Below are 16,335 nucleotides of genomic sequence, written 5' to 3'. Positions count from 1 at the left end.
AGTAGAAACTTTTATTTTCACTGTTTTTTATAAGTAGGCAAACACGTATTACAATATTATCAATACCAGAACTTCACACTCAGCAAGTTAGAGTTCGCACACCAGCCCAAACAATAAGGCATAAGAAGCATTTAAGATCACAGGTTAAAAATACAACAATATGCTACACATTCTAAGAGGTGATAATAAAGATTTTAGAATAAAAATTAAAAACAATTTTTAAAAAATACAACAATAGGCTCCTGTAGTAGCTCACACCTGTAATCCCATCACTTTGGGAGGCTGAGACGGGAGGATCCTTTGAGGCTTGAAGTTTGAGATCAGCTTGGCCAACATAGCAAAGACTCCATCTCTTAAAAAAAATTAAAAATTAAAAATACAACAATAGACTCAAAAGTCAAACATTAAAGTTGAATGTCATTTCGAATACCTACCAATCAGGAATTTTAAATTACATAAAACAAAAAAATACTCTTAAAATAGTTTTTCAAAAGAGGTTACTGATCATTTAAATTATTCTTTTCCAGGAAGGATAGCTTTAATTTATGCCTAAGAGCAGGGTTGTCTGCCCTTCCATGATGCTGTCTCAGACATGAATGTTATAAATTGATGGAGACAGTTCTCCTCGCCTACGTTTGGTTTTCCCTAAATGCCCTTAGCAACCTATGTATAAATCCATGCATCTTGCCAAGCTACACTTATGGTTAAGCAGTAATTACAGTGTGCCTGGACACAGCCCTCAAATGTTCACCTCAAGCAAGACGAGTCTCCCTTCAATATTCTCCTGATCAAGCTTCTGCCCTATTTCTGGCCCCATGTCCCAATCTTACTGAGCAGGAATCTAAAGACCACATTAATGAGCAAACAGCCCAGAACAGCCATCCGATTTTACAAGATTCCCCCAGGCAAGCATTAAATCCTCAGTCTCTACTGCCCTACCCCCATGCCCCGATGTGCTGCTGAGAGCGGATTTTTCATTCCTGCCAGCTGACTGTGTTCAGCAAATGTTTGTAAATGTCTGTGGCCGTGTCTCCTCCACGCTACGGTGAGTCTTCCGCCCCCTGAAACTGTGTTTTCTGAGTCTTTTGTGTCTCCTAATGGTGCCTGGAACATTTTGCACATGATAAAGAACTCAAATAAAATGAACAATAAGCGTCCCCAACCAGCTAGAGCTTTTACGAGGCTCTCAGTGAAAACTCTGAACCACATCGGCGTCTGATAAAGGCAAACATCTGGAGATGCCAGTGGCAGATGCCCAATTATGCTGAGTCTGATGAATGGACACGGAGCTATTTGGGGCTCAGCAGCAATCCTCAGCTGGACCTGCTGCTACCGAGGGCGACAGGCTTCCCTCTTTCCAGGCACCATCCTGGCCTTCAGAGGGCTGGAAACTTCTGCTCATCCACCACTAGCCCCAGCCATCCCAACCAGCCACTGCCACAAGATCTGCTGCCCCATCCCCAAGGAAGAGGAGGGCCAGGTTAAATTGATTTTCTCATTCACTTTTTTATTTCACAGAAATATCATATTTTCTACAAGAAAGTGTTAATTATACCACAGACACCATCAAATGGTACTAAGTGATAACTAAATGTTCAGAAGGTTGACATGTATATTATTTCAAGTAGCTTCATGATTTATTATCTAATTTAGATAAATGGCAAATAGTGATATCATGATAGCCCCCTTTTATTCTGGTTTACGCCTCATTGTTTCTGGGTATAGAATAAAATGAATCATCAAACAGCCCCACGGGAAAGACTGGCAGACTGGTTAAGGGCATAGGCTCTAGCATCAGACCCTTGGGGGTTCAACTGCCCGCCCTGCTGTTGACCAAGGGCAAAAGCAGGGAGTGCTAAGGGTGTCTCAGAGGGGACAAGGTTGATGATCAAGTGAGATAAACCACTTGACAATGTTCAGCATCAGGAATGTGCTCCACCTGTGTTAGCTGGTACTAAGTCTGGGGTTAAGGGCGGACGACAGCTCTGGATTTCCACTCCAGGGATCAGGCTCAGCTGAGAGGTGCATGCACCCACATTAGTCTCTGAATTGTACCCAGTGAGGAGGGGGCTTCACTGTGAAGGGGCAGTGACTGTGGCATGCCATCCTGTGGCCAGGCGGGCATTTCTTCAGGGCCTAAGCTGTGTTAACTTACATTTCTGAAAGAGGAAAAGGACTTTCAGGCTGAGACTTTTACACCAAGAAGTCACTATTTTCATCTGAGTATAGTGAGGCCCATGATGGGGGCAGAACACAAGGCCTCCCAGACAAAATTATTCTCTTTTTGTATTTTCTTTTCTTTTCTTTTTTTTTTTTTTTTTTTTTTTTTTGAGACAGGGTCTTGCTCTGTCACCCAGGCTGAAGTGTGCAGGGGCACTATCATGGCTTCCTGCAGCCTCAACCCCTAGGGCTCAACCCCTACCTCAGCCTCCCAAGTAGCTGGGACCACAGGTGTGTGCCACCACGTGGGCTGATTTTTGTATTTTTTGTAGAGATGGGGTTTTGCCATGTTGCCCAGGCTGGTCTCGAACTCCTGAGCTCAAGAGATCTGATTGCTTCAGCCTCCCAAAGTGCTGGGATTACAGGTGTGAGCAACCGCGTCCGGCCTGTGCATGTCTCTTAATGAAACCTGCCAAGGAAGCTGGCAAAGTCATGGAACCGTGTGGTCCAGGCCAGCAGGATGGAAGATACAGAGCAGCCATGAGTCCTGAGGCTGTGACCCAAGCCCTCATCAAAACACCTGCCTTGGGGGAAAAAACCCTGCTAGTAGAATAGGTGTCTACCAGCAGTCCCAAAAGCTATAGGTCCTAGAGGGCAGATGCCACAAATGATAAGGCCCCAAAGTTAAAAACAAAAGCAGCAGAAGAGGAAAAGTCCATTTTCCTCGAGTTACCAAATGCCCGGATAAGAGCCAGGTCCTACATCCGCTTGGCCCACAGGGCCTGGCAAGTCTGCACACATGTGCCTGGGGTTACAGAGAGAAAGTTCAGAGCCGCCCCATTTCTACTGCTGCCAAGGACAAGTCTCCCACACAGTGTTCCAAGTCACTGGAGTAGATCTGTCAAGTACCAGGGCCTTTTCATTTCCAATTTGGATGGAAAGACTTATTTTCTATGCTGTACTCCTGGAAACAGTGTTTCAGGCTGTCCTGATGCCCCCAGCATCTATACAAAGATAACAGCCTCTGGGGGCTAGCACCTCAATGGCAGGTGGGCTGGGGGCACAGGTGACCCCTATTTCCTACCTGGGGAACCCCTGACAAGTCCCTTCAGACCTGCTTCTAAAGGTTGCTTGCCAGCCCCTCCTCACACCCCACCTCCTGCATACCCACCCTCACAATTGCTAAGCTGAGGCCCATGGAGATTCCAGGATAAAACAGAGAAAACAGCTGGGCATGGTGGCTCATGCCTGGGAAGCCAAGGCAAGCGAATCCCTTGAGCCCAGGAGTTCAAGACCAGCCTGGGCAACACGATGAAACCCTGTCATGGTGGCTCACGCCTGTAATCTCAGCACTTTGGGAGGCTGAGGCGGGCAGATCACCTGAGGTCGGGAGTTCGAGACCAGCCTGACCGACATAGAGAAACCCCATCTCTACTAAAAATACAAAATTACCCAGGCATGGTAGCACATGCCTGTAATGTCCAGCCTGGGCAACAAGAGCGAAACTCCGTCTCAAAAAAAAAAAAAAAAAGTTAGCTGGGCGTGGTGGTGTGCACTGAGTAGTCCCAGCTACTCGGGAGGCTGAGGTGGGAGGATCTCTTGAGCCTGAGAGGCAGAGGCTGCAGTCAGCCACGATGGCACCACTGCACAGAATGAGACCCTGTCAAAAAATAAAGAAAGAAAGAAAAAAAGAAAACAGAGAAACGATGGCAGGGTTGTCATCCTGCCCACCATCCCAGCTGCGCCTCAGCCTCCCTGGGACCTGGCGTTCCTGCAAAAGAATGTGCCTGGGCTTTCTGACAGCTGGCCCCTCTGACTCCTGTGTGTGTGGTCACCCCTCTAGTCACAGGCACTCAGTAAGTGCTGTCACGCAAGAGTGGGGAGCTGTTCCCCTTCATTACAGAATATTTGTCAGGGTATTCTTCAACGCATGAGGCCCAGCCCTGGTTTTGAAATGAGCTGGGGTAAAATTATTGTGCAAACAATCAAACCTCAGCAAATCCATTCTAATTCATTTCATTTAAAACTTTTGTTTTCCATAAAGGATTAGGCTAGGAAAGAATTTAATCACATCAAATCCACTTCTAAAATGGTTACAGATCCCAGGATCAAGAGTAATGATTACAAAAAAAGAATAAAAATCCCTGGATATTGAGAACTCATGTTTGGTACTGAATTAGTCAAACCAGCCTTCCTGACGTCAAGAAGTAGCCTTCTTCCAGGACTAGGAAAACTGTATTTGTTGTTTTCAGGCATGAATGAAGGCAGAAATAGAGGTGAGGCCAGGCCAGGTCACTTGTCTTTATGCAGACGTCAGTTCTGACCTGTAGCAAATTTGTATTGGCATCTACTCTGAGCCTGGCACTGTTCTTGGTGTCACAGATCCAACAGTGAACACAACAGACAGAATCCCTGTCCTCAGGGAGCTCGTGTTTCAGTGGAAGAAGAAAGACAACATAGAAATGCATAATGAGTTAAGTAGTGATGTTTTGGAAAGAAAAATGAAGCAGGGAAGGGAATAGAGGGTGACAGGAGGCATTATTTGTACGGGATGGTCAGGGAAAGCTATCCCAAGGGGGTGATATTTGAAACAGGGACCTGAACAAAGTGAAGGAGGGAGCCACATCACATCTAAAATCAGAGCGTTACTGTAGGAACAAAGGCCCTGGGGCCAGAGGGAGCATGACACTCTGTGCTGCACCCTGACACAGTGTACAAATCCACTCTCCATACAAGACTAGCTCATCATCATTATAGAAGCGAAGCTTCCCCTCCAGCAAGTCAGCAGGCACATCTCAGGCCCAACAAGCCCTTCTCAGCATCTTCCTGGAAGTCTCCTAATTCAGCATACACTGGTTTTCCAGGGAAATGACATTCCAGTTGGAGGTTGCATTCCTAAGAATTCCTAACTATTGAATGCATTCCAGCATCCAATCAGGAAAGGCACTGACCTGCCATCACCTTGAACCTTGATTCTGTAGAACCTTGATTCCGTAGAACCTTGTTGCCTCTTTGTGGCTACCGCCTCTTTGAGTTTCCAGAGAATTGTCTGGTGTGGGCCTGGGGTCACTGTTGGTCATTGGGGCTGGCAGTCAGGAAGGAATGCTGAACATAAAGCCATGACAAATGAGGATAAACTTGAACATTCAGGCACAGCGCCCACCATGCTATATAACAAATCACTACCAAACAGACCACTGGAAGGAGTCACCACGCCTTCCACCACCAGCATAAATGTACCCACTGACCTCATGTGGGCCCTGCTCTGTGGGACTCCTACAGCTTGTGCAAGATGAATAGCCACACTGAGTTGAGTCATGACTCTGGCTTATTGCTTGTCCTCAGATTATGACAAATATGCACACAGAATCAATCCCTGCCTCCTGGCCCTCAGCACCCAGATGCAGCCCCCTTCCTAGGGCAGTATGTCACATACCTTCCCCATTTTATAGAGGAGAGAAATGGAGGCCTGCAGAGGTGAGGTGCTGTATCACTCAGGGTTCAATCAGGGAGGCAGAATACTACAAGTATAATGGAATCAGAAATTTATTCTAAGAATTAGACCTTATTAATTGTAGGAAGAGCCAGGGAAATGACAGTCTAAAAGGGAGAGAGATGTGACTCAGAGGAAGGTCACTAGCCAGCCGTGGCGTGGGTGAAGGAGAGTCGGAGCTTGCAGGGAGGTCCTGCTAAGGAAGGCTGGGTAGGATTCTGTAGAACCTTATTGCCTCTTTGTGGCTACCGCCTCTGTGAGTTTTCAGAGAATTGTCTGGTGTGGGCCTGGGGTCGCTGTTGGTCATCTGGGCTGGCAGTCGGGAAGGAGAGCTGAACATAAAGCCATGACAAGTGAGGATAAACTGGAAGCTGCTGTCCTCTTAGCCATTTGGCATGTTTGCCTTGCTGGGATTCTAAAGATCTGCGACGAAGGCATTTATATGGTCCTAGGTGCTTTAAGAAGGCTTCCAGAAAACCTGGTATGACAGCCTGCCTTGTACCTATGAAATTCTCCTGTTCTGGCCAGCACAGTGCCCTGAAACTTCCCCTTGCAATAAGAAGATTGAAGTTCCTGGAACCAGGCTATTGGCGTGGGGATCTCAGATAATTACCTTTTAGGCGAGGCCAGGATTCAGGGAGATTCTTGGACATGCCCTGTCCCACCTCTACCCTGACTCTAAAGCATGCTCCAAAGACAGGGCCCTGTCTTCAAACTCACCCCCTGTAACATCCCACTTACGCCCCAGCCCCTGCTGCCTCCTATACCCCTATCACCCCCAATTCCACTTCCAACCCCAACTGCCCAAACTCAAGTCTTGCATTTTCTACTCCCTACTGGGCATCACCACTGAGCTGGGTGGCAAAAACCTAAAAAATTGGCTCAGAAAACCTCCAGTGCCAGTGACATCAAGTCCAAATGTGTCAGCTACATGTTGAAGTGCTCCCTGCAACAGGATATGGCATGCCCCTCCCCTCAGCCACTGTGTTTCCCTCAGGTGGACTGGGGCAGAAAAAGGGTGAGACGCAGGGATGCTGTGGAAAGTGCCCAGACTTTGGAGCATGACAAATTGGAGCTCAAGTCCCAGTTCTGACACTCACTGATGCTGGCCTGGGTGGTTCATTCAAGACTCTGTACTTCTGTTTCACTGAGCTCTGAGGCCAGCACCTCACAGAGGGTGGCACTGGCAGTGCTCTGAAGGTGAGGGGTGGGGGTCAGGAGAAAAAAGTTCAATCCAGTGCAAAACTAGCAGATCCAATCACAAGCATCCAATAATCTGATTATTGTTTGGCCTCTGTGATCCCACAAACCACCACTTAGAAGAGAAATCCTCTCTCACTCAGAGCTGGCCAGAAGTTGCCATGTACCTGAACCCAGTTACAGTCGTCAGCCACAGAAGGGGCTGGTATGACCGGCCCTGCCCACTGGGTGATTGCTCAGGTTTGGTTTTGAACAGAGCAGTGTTCCAGGTGTCTAGGCACCTTTGTCGGGGCTGGAGAGGCACAACCATGGCAGATTAAGGCTGCAGGGACACATGGCCAGTCTGAAACATGCCCCCATCTGTGTGTGGGACATACAAGTGTGTGTACTTGTAGCATATGGTACTAAAAAAGTTCATCTCTTCCACTTAATTTTTATAAAACTGTCAGAAAGTGCAAGTTGAGGATTCTTGTCTGAGTCTAATCCAACCACTACTGTAGTCTAACCCATGGGCCAGCTTCTGTCCCTTGATAAATGTGACTTAGAATAACCATATTGAATTAGGAGCTGATTATATCTGATTTGCCCTGTAACAGGGTTAGGTCCATTTCCTGGGATATAGCAGAAGGGCCTGATGGTCACCAAGCTAATCCATAATTATCGTTTAAAATTACAGCCCAAATGGGTCATGCTGGCAAGGTCAGGGGGACACCCTAGCAGAGCTAGGCTGGACTCAACAAGAAACATCACAGCTTCCAGCACCTCCACAAAGCCCTTAACCCTTACCCAGGACCACATCACCCCCGACACGTATTTGAGGGTGGTTCCTTCTAGAGGCCACTTGGCAGAGGCAGGAAGTGGGACTAGGAGGCTCTGTGGCAGGATGGATTGAGAACAGCACTGGTTTTAGAGTCAGACAGACCTGGGTTCAAATCCCAGCTCCTCCACTGTGATCTTGGTAGCATGCTTTACCCCTCTGGGCCTCAGTTTCCTCATCTGTAAAATGGTGACTACAATAGTAGCTGCCCTGCTATGGAGTAGAGTGGAGAGGTGTGGTGACATCCACACTGGTGCCTGGGGAGGCATGAGGCTACGGAGAGAAGCTGGGCCCAGGCCAACTTGGCCTTAGCCCTGAGACAAGGCAGGGCTTTGGGTTTATCGTGGATGTCACTGATGTACTGTGTTTATAGCAAGGGGCTCCTCTCTGGACATGATCACTACTGAAGCAAAGTCCATACCTGGCCACTGCTGCAGTCTTCCAAATGATGAGGACGAGGCAACCTGGCAGTCCAGGCGAGCAGCAGCTGATTGGGTTCCAAGTCATCCAGGAAGAATGGCCAGTGGGGGGTCTGACCATCATTCTTCCTTCCTCCCCACCCACCTGCCCCTACATTGCATCAGCTGCCTCTAGGGAGCCTGGGCCTCAAGGCTCCTTCTTTGTGGGTGTCCACAAGATGGGATGGATGGCACTTGGCTCTTGAAGGGGACCCCACAGGCCTAGAAGGGGTCCCTACTTCCCTCCATTCCAGGCAGCAGATGTACTGGGGGCGTGGGGACAGCAGAGTTGTTCTCTTTACATCCAAGGCCTGTGGGACCAGGGGCTGACATTGATAAACGAAGCACAGTGATGAGTAGACATGCTATGGGGCACCAGACCATGGGGCAGTGGGGGTAAGAAGGTGGCTCCTCCTTCTCACCTCCTGACCTTCACCTTGAACCCAAAGCAGGAGCCAGGTAATAGGAGAAGCCAGAAGTCCCCATGTGGGGAAAATGGGACCTCACTGCACAGCCTAGCCAGTCCTGATTTTGAATCCTGAAGTGACCTCCCCCCAAGCCCACCCACAGGGACATTTTCTGGCTTCAGCATTTGAATGAGAGTCTGAGAACCCAGAGGTGTAGGCAGAGGCAGGGCGGGCCTGAGGAGGCTGGGAGGATTTGCTCTCTTTGTTCAGAGCCAACAACTACAGGCTCAGTGTTTTTAAATGTTTGAATCAACAGAGGGACTGTTTATCACTATTTTAAATAAGAAACGTAATTAAAGGTTAGTGAGTCCCCAGAGCTCCTGGCCACGATGTCAAAGGCTTCCTTGACCTGGAGCGGGGAACAGAATGAAAAGTGACCACAGACACACTCCACTTCGGTGTGCTCTGCCACAAATCCCGCCTGATGGGTGCTCCCACCAAGGCCCACAAAAGATTCTGTGGCTAATGGAATGGCATTTCACATAGGTCCACGTTTTTCTCATTCCTAGGTGGTTTTTCTTTCTAAACTTGGGAACATGGAGATTCTATTTTAAGAGCATGAATTACTGTCCAATTTTAATGTAACTAATGCAAACCAAAAACCAACTTTGAACTGAGGAAAGGAAACAAAAGCAATTTATGGGATAATTTTGTGTTCACATCCCTCAAGATTACTTGAGAACACTTGTCTGATGCATTTATTTCTGGTCAAGAAAAGTGAATCGCCAGCTTTTTGGTGGTTTCTGGAGAACAAGGTGAAGGTTGGCCACATCAGCCTGGAAGACTCCAGCTCGGCCACCTCAGGCCAGGATCCTCCTCGGGGCTCAAAGAGGTAGTGTCAGGAAGGTAAAAATAGCGTGAGGGATTCGGCACCAGCTTTCTGACACATGGTTTTCTCATCCCAGGGACTGCCACGTAGGGCCCTCCTTTTCCAGCTATTCTAAGTGAAAAAGAAAAAAGTAAGATTATTTGAGAACTAAATAAAAACAGTGCTATATTTTAAGCACCTTTTCTGTGATCTTCCTCCTTTCCCAAGTGCTCTTTTTGGCTCTTGTTTCCTCACCAAGCCAAAAATGGGATAAGCCCCAAGCTTCTGTCCTTGACCCCCTTTTTCCCTCCGCCTGTTCTCCCTGAGAACATCCACAGCTGCAGCTCCAGCAGGGGCCCAGGTGGCCACAGCCCTAGCACATTCCAGACGCCCACCCACCTCTTGGACTCCCTCCCTCCCTCCCTGACGAAGCCCCAACATCCCAGAACCAGATTCTGCATCTCCCTCTGGAAGGCTGCCTTTGGGGCATATTCCTCCCTGTGGTTGTCATCCCCTGGCCTTGCCTGTCTGCAGGTGGCCAAGACTGTTTGACATGTGACCCAGGTCCCAGACCCTCTAGAGGCCACCTCTGGGGTGGTGCCAGGAGCAATAGAGGCTCACTGTAGGAGGCCCTAAGACGAAGCACTGCCACCAGGGGAGGGGGGAAGGCTTCCTGAAGAGACCCCCCCCCCCGGCCCCCGCAAAAGGCCAGAAGATGAAGAGGAGCTGACCAAGCAAGGCGTGGAATTCCAGGCTAGGGAAAGGCCCTCCTGGAGAGAGAACGGGACCAAGAAGGAAAGAGGAGAGCTCTAAGGACAGGATTGGCAAGAAGTGCGACAGGAGAGGAGGCAGATGTGGGGCATGGATTTTATCCTGGGGGCCATGAAAGAGTTCTCAGCTGGGAGGGTACCCAGGTGTGTACCTAGAAAGATCACTCTGGCTTCTGTATGGAGAACAAATGGAGGGCGCAAGGCTGAAGGACACCAGGGAGAGACAATGGGCTTGACCGGGGTGTTCCCCATCATCCCTCAGCCCCACAGCAGAACTCTACCTGGTTCCTGCTGGGTTTATACCTCCCAATCCCCACCAGCTCTCTGACCATTCAGATATCCAGGACAACAGTTGATGGATGAATTCACACTCCAGTGTTAAGAACAAATCATGGCAGCATCCACCTTGAATCCCTCTGGGACAGAGGAGGAGGCAGGTAAGAGGGAAGGGTGGTGGCTAGCAAGACTTCCCAACCCCTGGGGTGTTCCTCCCTTACCTATGGGTGCCTCCTGTGTATTAGAGAGCCCCATCGGTCAAAATGCTAACCAGGATGGGGCTGCAGATAAGTCTTGCTCACAGAATCTGTGCCACCCTCTGCTGTGTGACTGAGCAAGTCACTTATGCCCCTCCAAGCCTCAGTTTTCATCTCTGAGTACGGGATCAATAATACCCACCCTCCCCAGGCTGCTTAGGGGATGAAACAAGACATTGTGCAGGGAATGCTCTGAACACAGTGCCTGGCACACAGTGGGTACCCCAAAACATTTTTTATATAATCATGTTGACGAAGATGATGATTCCAGTAAGCTATAGGCACTCACAACACACACGTGAGTTCACACAGCTTTTAAATTTCAAGTCTCCATGTTGCATTTTCGTTTTGTTTTCTTTTGTTTTACCACAAAGTAGCCTCATTGAGGCAATAATTCAAACAATTGGGAGCAGTTTCTCACAGCTCCTGCTGTGCCCCCTGGTGTGTACAAAGGGAATCGAACCTTCTGGTGATGGACATGCCCGCCTGGCTAGAAATCACTTTATTGATTCCACCGAGGTTCCTGGAATGCCTGTCAGGGACTGGGCCCTGTGCTTGGAGCTCAGGGGGCTCTACGCTGCCAGTACAAAGCCCCAGGGTGTGAGACAGAGGGGAGGGGGTTGGAAGCTTTAGAGCTGAGCCTTGGAGGAGGGGTGTCAGGTGGACCACCAGGGTGTTCCAGACACAGGGTACAGCATGTGCAAAGGCATGGAGGCGTGAAAGAGCATGGTATGTCCCAGGAACAGTGAAAGCTAGAGGTCGGGGCCATCACATCAAATCAGTGGGAGAAAGAGGGGCAGAAACGAGACTGAGGAGGGCAGGGCCTGGTCACTGGGGTCCTCAAGCCAGGCCAGGTAGAAGGATTGATCCTGGGGGTAGAGGGAGATCTGGAGATGCTGGACAAGGGCAGAATGAGCTCAGAGCTGCTGCTGGTGGGGATCACAGGCTTCAGCCCAATTAGGAGGGAAGGGGCTCAAAGCAGGCAAGACAGGAGGAGGCCCTGGTGGCGGTGACAGCCACGGAGGGGTTGGGAGTAGGGACTAGAAATGGACTCAAGAACTAGGAGTAATTGGCCTTGACTCTGGACAGGACACTTGGGGCTAAGGGAGGGGCCAAGGACAGAGTAGACAACTAGGGGCTACACCCGCTGAGGCTGGAAGGGCAGGGCTGGGCTGCCCAGGCCAGGCACACTGAGTTGAGGCACCCCTGGGACAGGACTCTGCTCCCTGCCTTCCCTCAACAACTTTCAGTCTGTTTTTCTCTCTTCTTTAACTGCCACAATAGGAAACCAAGGTCTTTTTTATTGTTTGATATATTCCTCATTTTTAATTTTAAAAAAAGAGTAAGTGAAATGTTTTCTATTTCCTTCTCAAACAGAAAAGCAACATTACCTATACACATAGTCTCTCATGTATAGGAATGTCTAGATTTTACTTTTCCCTTGATGTATTTTTTTAAGACCGTTTAGGCACCGGGATGAAATTTAGAGCTGTCTGTCACCTTGGTGCTCAGCTAGCTGCCACTCAGGGTCACCCCTTAAGTGGGCCCAGGCTAGGGCGGCCACAGGCCTGAGCTCACCTGCCCCGTCTCAGGCTCATTGCTCAATGGCTTGAGTTGAACTGGGACATGACGGCTATGGGACTGAGATCTTCCCTCAAAGCCAGAGGGCACGCTTTAAACCCTGGAGATGATGACATTTTGATAAAGTTTAAAAAAACTATTTCACTTTGCAAGACAAACAGCTAATAAAATAGAATCTTTTTTGGTAACCACCCATACACCAATCAATCTGTCACTCGAAAAACTAGTTCCCAAGAAGTGTGAAATGAGGCCACTCTGGAGTTCTGTGGGAACAGAGAGCCCCTGAAAAGCCTTCCTCTCGACCAGATTACAGTTGCCACCCAACAAAGGGAAAATCTCTGATTCTGAGCACAGGAAATACACAGCTAACTAGTTGCTCAATCAATACTGACTTTTGGAAGGTGAGCCATGAGGCTGGGGGTCACTGTTACACTGTTTATGTGCCCCCAGTCCACACTATCACCTATAATCCTGCCTCTTTTTTTTTTTTCAATTCCAGCCCCCTTGGGAAAGATATATATATATATAAGCATTTCCCACCCAGGGGGGCTAGCCAAGCGAGTGATGCCACAGGGGCCTCTTCTGCACTGCAGCCATTCAAGCAACAATTTAAAACAAAGGGTCATTCAACACCACCAACAAAAATCAATAGGACAAGCCTCAGTCATAAAACACATCTCTGTGTCCACCTGAGGCCACCATTGGAATGAGATTTCACCTCACTCACTGTCCCTGTATCTCCAACTCTGCCTGATGGCCTCTTGTTTTTTCTGTTTTCCCTTAGCTCTAATTCCCTATTTAAACAAACAAGCAAAAAAAGCCTCATATTGTACATAGGATACAGTTTAAGTTATCTTAAATCTTTTGGGGAACAAGAGAAAATAAATTATAAATAATCAGAACCTGCCCAAAGCAGCTGTGACTGAAGAATTCTGAATCCTGCTGCACTAAACTTAGAAGGAAAGCAGACAGCTACAAGTGCTAAATGATGAGCAGCAGTGTCTGCATGCAGTAGGTGCCTAATAAATGTCAATTAATTTGTTTTTTAAATGATGGAATCTGAAGGAACAAATAAGAGGAACTGGATAATAACTACTTTGAAAGAAATAAATGACAACAACAACAAAATACTGACAGAAACAGATCAGAAAAAATAATAGCTGTAATTCCATGGTGAAAATTATAAAAGAATTAGAAAACACCTGGAAGTAGTAATTGGCATTAACAGAAACAAATACAACAGAGAAATTAGTGATGTTGAGGATAAGGTAAGACATGAAACCTAAAATGTAGACAAAGAAAACAGAGGAGAAAATAACTGATTTGGAAAATGGAAAATGGTATCACAGCCCTAAAGTAGGCCTAGAAGAGAGAGACGAATGGATGAGGAACACATAAAGGAGACATCAGGAAAGAAATAATATAAGAAAAGTTTCCAGAAATGAAAAAACAGCTCAGCCTAGAACTAAAGAAAACACACTGTGCCTTTCAAGTTCAACTCTGTGGGAAAGACATAGGCATTTGCTAGCGTAAATTTTGAATTATAAATTATCCAACAAGCTGAAGTGAAGGGAGATATGTTCTTCTGAAATTGGTAAGAATGACAAGAGAACTGACATCACAAATATTAAAGACAAAATGAGCCTCAAAAAACTGTGCAATTCTGACTGCACAAGTAGATTCTAACCACATCAGTTATGCTCCTAAACAAGACTTGTTCTCTACAAGTAGGGGAAAGCAAAGTCTTCTAAAAATTGGGGGAAAGTTGTGCACAATTGTACTTTTTTAAAGCAAAGGAGAGTATCTGATTTTTACAAAAATATAAAAGACAAAAGCTATCTTATATAACAAGAAATTAGAATTAGAATGGACCAATTGAAGAAGAAAGAAAGAATAAGTGATCTGACAAAATGTAGTCACTCCCAAGAGTCCGCCTACACTCTAATATTCTCAAACCTGCTCCAATCCAGACCTCAACTCTGAGTTCTGGGTCTGAAGATCCAAATTCTGTCTGGACATGTCTATGCAAATGTCCCCCAACACCACAAACTCTGCCTTCACCCATTCACCCACCCCCACTGCCAGTGAGCAACTTCACTAGCCATACAGTTACCTGAACCAGGAGACCTCTGAATAAATTCCTGGTCCATTTTCCTTTTTGTTTTTTTTGTTTTTGAGACAGAATCTCGTGCTCTATCGCCCAGGCTGGAGTACAGTGGTGCTATCTCAGCTCACTGCAACATTGACCTCCTGGGTTCAAGCGATTCCCTGGCTTAGCCTCCTAAGTAGCTGGGACTACAGGCTCACACCACCACACCCGGCTAATTTTTGTGTTTTTACTAGAGATGGGGTTTTACCATGTTGGCCATGCTGGTCTTGAACTCCTGACCTCAAGAGATCTGCCTGCCTCGGCCTCCCAAAGTTCTGGGATTACAGGCATGAGCCACCATGCCCAGCCTCCTGGTCCATTTTCATGTTACCCAGGTACCCCTTGGTCCCCATCCATTTGTATAAGTCTGTTTGGGCTACCATAACAAAATACCATAGACTGGGTGGCTTAAACAACCGAAATTTAGTTTCTTACAGGTTAGAGGCTAGAAGTCTGAGATCAATGTTCTGGCTGATTCAGTTTCTGGTAAGGGCTCTCTTCCGGGCTTGTAGACAGCCACTTTTTCTCACTAAGTCCGCATATGGCTTTTCCTTGGTACGTGTGAGCACTTTGGCATCTTTTTTTTTTTTTTTCCAGACAGCGTCTCATTCTGTCACGCAATCTCAGCTCACTGCAACCTCCGCCTCCTGGGCTCAAGTGTGCCTCAGCCTCCTGAGTAACTGGGACTACAGGTGCACATCACCATACCCGGCTAATTTTTGTCTTTTTAGTAGAAACAGAGTTTCGCGTGTTGGCCAGGCTGGTCTCTAACTCTTGGCCTCAGGTGATCCTCCTACCTTGGCCTCCCAAAGCGCTAGGATTACAGGCGTGAGCCACCGTACCTGGCCTGGCATCTCTTCTTATAAGAACACTAATGTTATCAGATCAGGGGCCCATCCTTATGACCACCTTTAAACTTGATTACAAATGCTCCTCAACTTATCAGGGTTACATCCCTATATGCCCATTCTATGTTGAAAATACAGTTCCTTGAAAATGCATTTAATACACCTAAACTAGCAAACATTATAGCTTAACCTAGCCTACATTAAACATGTTCAAAACACTCACATTAGCTTACAGTTGGGCAAAATCATCTAACAAAGTCTGTTTTATAATAACTACTAACATTTTATAATAAAAAATTAAAATAATAAAAAGAAAAGGTCAAAATTCAAAGTACAATTTCTATGGAATGTCTATTACTTTTGCACCATTGAAAAGCTGAAAAATCTTGGCCAGGCACAGTGGCTTATGCTTGTAATCCCAGCACTCTGGAAGGCCAAGGCGGGCAGATCACCCGAGGTCAGAATTTCGAGGCCGGCCTGGCCCACGTGGTAAAACCCTGTCTCTACTAAAAATACAACAATTAGCTGGACATGATGGTGGGCACCTGTAATCCCACCTACTCGGGAGGCTGAGGCACCAGAACCACTTGAACCTGGGAGGTGGAGGTTGCAGTGAGCCAAGATGGCACCACTGCACTCCAGTATGGGTAACAGAGTGAGACTTTGTCTCAAAAAAGAAAAAAAGAAAAGTTGAAAATTCTTAAGTCGCACCATCGTAAGTCAGAGACCATCTATACTTCCTTAGAGCCTCCATCTGCAAATGCAGCCACACAGTGGGTTTAGGGCTTCAACATATAAATTTGTTGGGGACACAAACATTCAGTTCATAACACCATTCTACCCTCTTAGATGTCCCCCAGATATGTGACCCTTCTCTCTTCCCACTGCCTTGGCCCTGCCATCTCCCTGCTTTGCCTACTGCACTGGCCTTCCTGCTTGTCTCCCCTCCTGCCCACCCCATGCTCCCTGTAGAATTATCTTTCCAAATGGATAACTGATCACTGAATACCTACAAAGAGTTGTCACCAATCTCATCTCATCTAATTCTCCC

At 47.3% G+C, this 16,335-nt stretch overlaps 1 protein-coding gene across 2 annotated transcripts in view; it reads left to right on the top strand.

Moving 5' to 3' along the window:
• The window catches only part of SMPD3 (sphingomyelin phosphodiesterase 3), a 90,168-nt gene that overhangs the window by 40,636 nt on the left and 33,197 nt on the right, over positions 1 to 16,335 (top strand). Inside the window, exon 1 of one of the 2 annotated variants that reach the window (XM_063797314.1) lies at positions 10,114 to 10,610. The exons of the other annotated variant lie outside the window; for it this stretch is intronic. The gene's annotated coding sequence lies outside the window, so the exon portion shown is untranslated. Of the gene's footprint in view, positions 1 to 10,113; positions 10,611 to 16,335 lie in introns of those variants that run through there. 2 annotated transcript variants of the gene reach the window in all.

Source organism: Pan troglodytes, chromosome 18 (assembly GCF_028858775.2).
Source record: "Pan troglodytes isolate AG18354 chromosome 18, NHGRI_mPanTro3-v2.0_pri, whole genome shotgun sequence".
Lineage (NCBI taxonomy): Eukaryota > Metazoa > Chordata > Mammalia > Primates > Hominidae > Pan > Pan troglodytes.
Note: the sequence above shows the minus strand (reverse complement) of the source record. Positions and strands in the feature narration are given on the sequence as shown.